We start from the raw sequence: 7,705 nt of genomic DNA on the forward strand, positions 1-7,705 counted from the left end.
ATGGTGTAACTAGCCCACTTAGGCGTACCTTTCTTTCATTGGACAATAAACTATGCTTGCGAAGACCTGTTGAGGCAGGTGAAACCGAAATCAAATTCGATGACAGCACCGCATGACTGGCATCTGTGCTAGTGGAGTGTTAAGAGCACCATCCGAGCATGATTGTTGCCAGGGCCAATGACTGGCCCCCATGCCGGTGGCACGTAAAAAGCACCATTTGAGCGTGATCGTTACCAGCATCGCCTTACTAGCACTTGTGCCGGTGGTACATGAAAAACAGCATTCGAACAAAGGCGTTGCCAGTGCTGCTGGACTGGCCCCTGTGCAGGTGACACGTAAAAACACCATTTGAGCGTGGCTGTTGCCAGTACCGCCTGACTGGCCCTCGTGCCAGTGGCACTTAAAAGCATCCACTACACTCTTGGAGTGGTTGGCGTTAGGAAGGGCATCCAGCTGTAGAAACTCTGCCAGATCAGATTGGAGCTTGGTGCAGCCATCTGGCTCACCAGTCCCCAGCCAAACCGTCTAACCCATGCCTGCATGGAAAGCAGACGTTAAACGATGATGATGATGATGATGATGTATGTATGTACAGAGTACAGGCTGCACGGATAACCAGCTATCAGAAGATCTGCCTGGGATTAAACTAGTAGTAACATGAGCAGCCACTTTGATGTGGTGAGTAACCTTACTGGTTAGTATAGTTACTCCTCTGATCTCTTTTTGAGATTTTACAACTAGCTACTTCACTTGTTGCAAATCAGTGACCAATGGTTACTTTGTTTACAATATATTGCTAGCTGGAACAAACCCTGGCTATCTCTCTGGTGACCAGGTACTTGTGACAGAAGATGAGCCAACCAGCTCAAAACTGAGTCAGTTTCGCGATCTCCTTGTCTGCTAGAAGATGGTAGAGGCTCACTTCCCTGCTAGCAATATATATGTACAGGGTGCAGGCTGCACCAATAACCAGCTGGTGGAGGATCTTCCCGGGGTTAAACTAGTAGTAACATGGAACAACCACTTTGATATGGTGATTAGCTTTACTGGCTAGTATAGTTACTACTCTGATCTCTTCATGAGATTTTACTACTAGCTACTTTGCTTATACAGGGTGTTCCAGAAGTCACTGATGAGTTTCAATTTTTAATAACTTCCTTAACTTTACAAATAAATACATGGAATTTTGATACAATATAAAGGACATAATGGAAATTAATATGCATAAGTCAAATTTTGCAACATCGCTACATCACATATGAAAAATGACGTCGCTTAAATGGCAGCCATTTTCGGGTTTGCATGCCTGTGCTCTTTCCAAAACTTGCACCATAATACCTTCAAGAGTTTCAGACCCCACTTCTCTGATTTCTCTATTGATGTTCTCCTTCAGTTGCACCAGGGTCTCCAGTTTGTTGATATAAACCCTCTCTTTCAGGTATCCCCATAAGAAAAAATCCAGGCTAGTCACATCTAGGGAACATGAAGGTTCCAGCAAGATGGGGCAACTGCTTATACTGCAAGAGAAACAATGCAGTTGATATGGCAGTGCTTTGGAGAGAGAATAATCTCCTGCTATGGCAATGTCAACTGGCCTTCATGTTCCCCAGATGTGACTAGCCTGGATTTTTTCTTGTGGGAATACCTGAAAGAGAGGGTTTACATCAACAAACTGGAGACCCTGGTGCAACTGAAAGAGAACATCAATAGAGAAATCAGAGAAGTGGGGTCTGAAACTCTTGAGGGTATTATGGTGCAAGTTTTTGAAAGAGCACAGGTATATGAAGCCGAAAATGGTTGTCTTTTAAGCGATGTCTTTTTTCAAATGTGATGTAGTGGTGTTGCAAAATTTGACTCATGCATATTAATTTCCACTATTTTCTTTATATTGTATCAAAATTTCATGCATTTATTTGTATAGTTAAGGAAGTTATTAAAAATTGAAACCCATCAGTGACTTTTGGGACATACTATATATATATATATATATATATATATATATATATATATATCATCATAATTTAACTTCCACTTTTCCATGCATGTATGGGTTAGACAGAGTTTCTTAAGGCAGATTTTCTATGGCTGGATGTCTTTCCTATAACTATCCTTTACTTGTATCCAAGCAACGTAACATTTTCCCCATTTCTAGACATGCTTTTTATGGAATACTGGAAACTAACAGCCTTGCTTGTATGATGATGATGATGATGCTCATTGACAAGCATTTAATGATGTCTTGACAAAAATACACATAAACACATACACACAAACACACATGCACACACACATACATACAGTCCCGGTTTATACCTGTAATTATTGGGGCACTGGGATATGTAACACGCTGCCTAAATACCAATCTTGAGAAATTAGGCTTCTCAAAACCAGAAAGGAGAAAGTTGATTCAAAGACTACAGACCCAAGCTATCACTGGAACTGTAAAAATCTGTAAAACTTTCCAGAAGTTTATCATTTAAATATATATGAGAGCCTGTCTAGATATGCAAGCATATGTATGAGAAAACATACATAAAACAAAACATACAAATCTGCACATATACATAGATACCTACAAAAATACCCTGTTGATGCACATATGCATCATTTGTGCAGATATACGTACCTACAAAAATATCCTGTTGATGTATATATATATACATACATACATATATGTGCAGATATACATCTGCACATATATGTAGAGGTGGTTTCAGGTTCAGTCCTTCTGTGTGACATTTTGGACAAATGTCTTTTATTATGGCCCTGGGCAGACCACTACCACTATTTCTATTAGTAATGTAACACTACCATACTACTGCTACTAACATAAATACCTCCACAACCATTACTGTCTTTAGTGCTACCACTACAACTACATCACTATCTGATAATGAAGGAAATCTATGAACCAGCTAGAAATAACAGTCAAAGTCTCAGATATTTAAAAAAAAAAAAGATGGCTCAGACAAGGCTGGCGTTTCTTCGATTAAAGGTGCATCCAATCAGTGCTGACCTTGGGCTAAACAACATCAGCGACATCAACGACCACAACAACATACAGTAACAAGTTGTTAAAACCAGAATCTCTATTTCTGGAACATTTCCTAGCTCTGCCGTATTTCATTGTCATCCTGCTATATTTCCCTACAACTCTCTTCGCCATTTCAGACACCTCCTCCTGAAAATTTCTGCCTTATTCTTCTACCATCATGCATCATTTCCCACTGTCACCCTGCATGCTATCCACTGCTTTCTTTCACCATTATCATTCTGCTTTTATTCCACAACTGCCACCATGCATCATTTCACAAACATTCTATCCTAATCCTCTACCACTACCCTGATTCATTTCACCCCCAACTTGTATTATTTCCCCCACAACTACCACTACCTGAATTCTTATGGTATTTGTAATGCAGATTATTTCCATACTGGAATCCTTTGGGTGATAGAGACACCCATTTAACTTACTTCAGCATATAAAATTCCTTGGTATTTCACTTATAACTACCAAAACATTATTTTTATGGAAATAATAATTTCAAATATTTATCGTCTGTCAGTGTCTGTGTATATGCTGTAACTTTAACACACACACACACACACACACACACACATTATGTATATATATGTATGTATGTATGTATAAACACATGCCTCTACAAAACACACCCACTCATATAATTTACAAAAATGTGTGTATTATATATTTGAATGTATATGTGTGTGAGTATATGTATGTGTATGTTTCTACATGTGTGTGTATGTGTATGTTTCTACATGTGTGTGTATGTGTATGCATATGTATGTATTTAAATATGTTTAGTAAAATACTTCTTTTTCTTCCTCTCCTACCACTCCATTCATATCATGCGATAAATATCTTTCAAATTAATTTATCTGACACACCCTTGATGATAATTTGAAACTCTACTATGCTGACAAATTCCTCTCAGTTTTTAATAAAATACTTCTCCAGACACATCAAGTCATGATAATAACTTCAGAGTAGAACATTGGATTGTTAATTTCTGCAGGGCTTTTGGAATTTCTACAGGGTTTAGGACAACCTGGAGAATTTTCCATCAACCCACTCAGTCCAGACAAATATAGAGAAAAAAAATATCCACACAACAGCATCAGTAAGTACTGGGATGTACACCACCATCAGTTATCTATGCAGAGAAACAGTAACTGTTGTATTCTTACACTGTCCAAATTGCCTGTTTCAACAATGACCACCACTACACTAGCAACCGCCACAGTGACTAGAATCTATTGGCAAATAGACAAGTCCACAGAGGAGTCTTTATGCAGTCATTTAATTTGTTAGAAATAGCAGCCAAATATCTCTCAAACCACATTCCCTCACCTTAATATTGCAAAGGATACATTAGGTTTTGTAGCCCTTCATATCCACAAAGACAGGATGGTCATGACTGCAAGGCTTCTGATCATAGGTCCTCTTGATCAGGGTTGACCCAGGGGTTAAACAAGAACAGTAGATGTACAGAAATGGACTGGATAGTGGAGAAATACACATCCACACTGCAACACTGTACTTCATGCAATTAACAATTGCATGTCAGAACATGGTCTTTAGCTCTCAGATTCTCAGCATGCACTGAGGATAATCAGACCTAGTTATTTGGCAGACCACCTACATGACATGGGTCAACTTGATCAGAGCTAACCTAGGGGTTATTCGACAACAGCAGCAGCAGCAATGACAGTAATAACAACAATAACAAAAGAAATAGAGTATATGTCTAGACTGTCACAGTGTAACACAAAATTAGCCACACCAAAGTGGTTAAATTATAGGGTGATTTTCAGCAGTATGATCCCCAGGCAAGCAGAGTTATAGTATATATGAAAAAACAGATCTGTAGACCTTACTTAATTATTCAGTTGACTAAGAATATGCTGTATGTTTTTCCTAATGAGTGTTGACCTAAGGTTGTAAAACAACAACAGTAGATGAAGTCAAATACAGACAATGAGTGGACTATACTGTTTCTGTGTTTGAGGCAGTGAGCTCTCAATGGTCCAGTTCATGTGACTGTAAATAGGTACTACATAGCAGTATAGTCTCTCTTTTTGTACTCCCTTTCCTTGTCTCACTTTCTCTTTACTGTCCATGACAATACAGCACAACAGATGAATGCAGCTGCTCAGTCACTCTGTATGAGTCACCAGTTAAGATGACACTTGCTAGAAAAATGTCTGGGGCAAAGTGATATCTAATCAGAGAGTGGGAGAGAGAGAGAGAGAGAGAGAGAGAGGAGAGAGAGAGAGAAGAATAGAGAAAGAGAGAGAGATTGATTGAGGGAAAAAGGAAAAGCAGAAATAAAGATAAAAATAGACATAAACTGATTGATTGACTGACTGAAAGAGAGAGAGAGAGAGAGAGACTGACTGAGGGAAAGCAGAAATAAAGATAGGAACAGTTAGTCAGCAGTATAAACTGATTGATTGATTGGAAGAGAGAAAGAGAGAGAGAGAGCGCAAATAGAATTTCAGATAAGCAACCAGTTAGACAGCTGTATATATGTGTGTGTGTGTGTGTGTGTGTGTGTGTGTGTGTGTGTGTGTGTGTGTGTGTGTGTGTGTGTGTGTGTGTGTGTGTGTGTGTGTGTGTGTGTGTGCATTAGACAGGTAGTTAGATTGATTGATTGATAGATATCAACATATAGAGAAGAGGAGAAGGAAAGAAGAATGTCCCTTATTCCTTTAACTAATCAATTCTATCAGAGGAAATGAGACCATATATTGATGTTTGCCTGTCACAACTTTAACAAATGAAAGTCACATGACTGCATGACTAAAACTATGTGGTCATGTGACAACATCTCTTTCACCTTTACTTTCTTCAACTCAGTTGACACTTTTAGTGTCTGCTGGACTAATCATTAATTTCTATGACAATATGTTTTCTGAATTGCATGTTTTGGTATTCTCTCTCTCTCTCTCTCTCTCTCTCTCTCTCACTCACTCACACACACACACACACACACACACACACACACACACACACACACACACACACACACACACACACACACACACCACTAATGCACACAGAGAGTTGTCTGCTTGGCATTTTTTTAACAGAATTAGTCATTTAGACTAAAGGTGTTATTTTAAATATTTCAAGTTTCTTGGTTTACAACATTAAATATGCCACTTCCCACTTTACTATTAAGTGGTCATACAATAGATGTCCCTAAGTATTTCTTCCTAATTCTTCTTCTTCTCTCTCTCTCTCTCTCTCTCTCCCTCTCTCTTCATTCATTTAACACACACACACACACACAGAAAAGAGACCAATAGAATAAGTTCCAGGCTAAGAAAATAAGAGCAGGGGTCGATTCATTCAAAACCCTTCAAGGCAGAACTCCAACATGGTTGCACTGAAATAAGTAAAAGATAAAGGAGAAAAATAAAAGACACACACACACACACACACACACACACACACACACACACTCTCTCTCTCTCTCTCTCTCTCTCTCTCTCTCTCTCTCTCTCTCTCTCTCTCTCTCTCTCTCTCTCTCTCCCTCTCTTTCTCTCTCTCTCTCTCACCAAGAGCTTCTATACAGTTCCTGTTTATCAGTTTCAGTTACAAAAAATTGGTTGGCTGAGGCTGCAGCAGAAGATACTTTCCCAAAATGTTGCACTGTAAGCTAGAACTTGAAACTACATAGTAACAATTTTAAGTTCTGTATTCACATAGCATGTGAATGTTCATTAAGCCATACTAATAAAAGAAAAAGTCGTCTGTTTTAGCCAGTTGTCTGTGTTAATCAATGGATAAATACCTCTTGCCTCAAATCCTTCAAAATCGTATTCTTCTTACAAATTATACAAAAGTTATTTTTCAAGTATTTTTTTGAGTGGTAGTCTTTGGTACCTTCAGACATGAGATTGTAGTTCTTGATGTTATTATGTATTTTTAGTCCTGTGTCTCTTCCCTAAGATCATGCTCTTCTATTGCACTGAGAACTTCATCTAAATATTTTCATTGGTATAATCTGTAGCAAGTTACATTGATCCATTGGCTGCATCATTAGCAAACTGTTGAATCACAGTTTCTTGGAATGGTAATAACGCACTGGTAGTTAGTATATTAAGTCTTTCAAGAACCTGCAAATTTGTGGACTGTCCCAGCACCATAAACCTTAAAAAGAGGCTGTCATCTGTATTCATGCAATACAGCACCATCAAAAATTCCTTACATAATTTACAATAGCTGCAGAGGCTTCATTCTTAAAAGTTTGTTTGTTCTGGATTAGTAACAACCAATTGAACCTAGTTTCATTTATAATGGAATTGAAGGTTTAGATACCTGTGGAGTATCTCCTTCTCCCATTATAATTGTTTTGTAGTTTCAAGGAGCTGGAATGGGTCACCGATTTGTGATGTCTGTGCAAAGGGAGGTGATGAGAGTGGCTCCTTAGTACATTACACAGTCGATACAATAAATATAAATAGAATAATGCATATATGTGCCAGAAGGAAGTAAGAGACACAACCGGATAGAATGTTTAAGAGAAGATTTATTGATATGTTAACATGAGTGATTGTGTGTGTGTCATATATACAGAATAATAGACAGGTCATCATAAGAATAAGATGTATGCGTGTGTATGTAGGCATAGATGTATGCACGTTAAGAACATACAAAGATGGCGATGAAGAA

This window comes from Octopus bimaculoides, chromosome 2, assembly GCF_001194135.2.
Source record: "Octopus bimaculoides isolate UCB-OBI-ISO-001 chromosome 2, ASM119413v2, whole genome shotgun sequence".
NCBI lineage: Eukaryota > Metazoa > Mollusca > Cephalopoda > Octopoda > Octopodidae > Octopus > Octopus bimaculoides.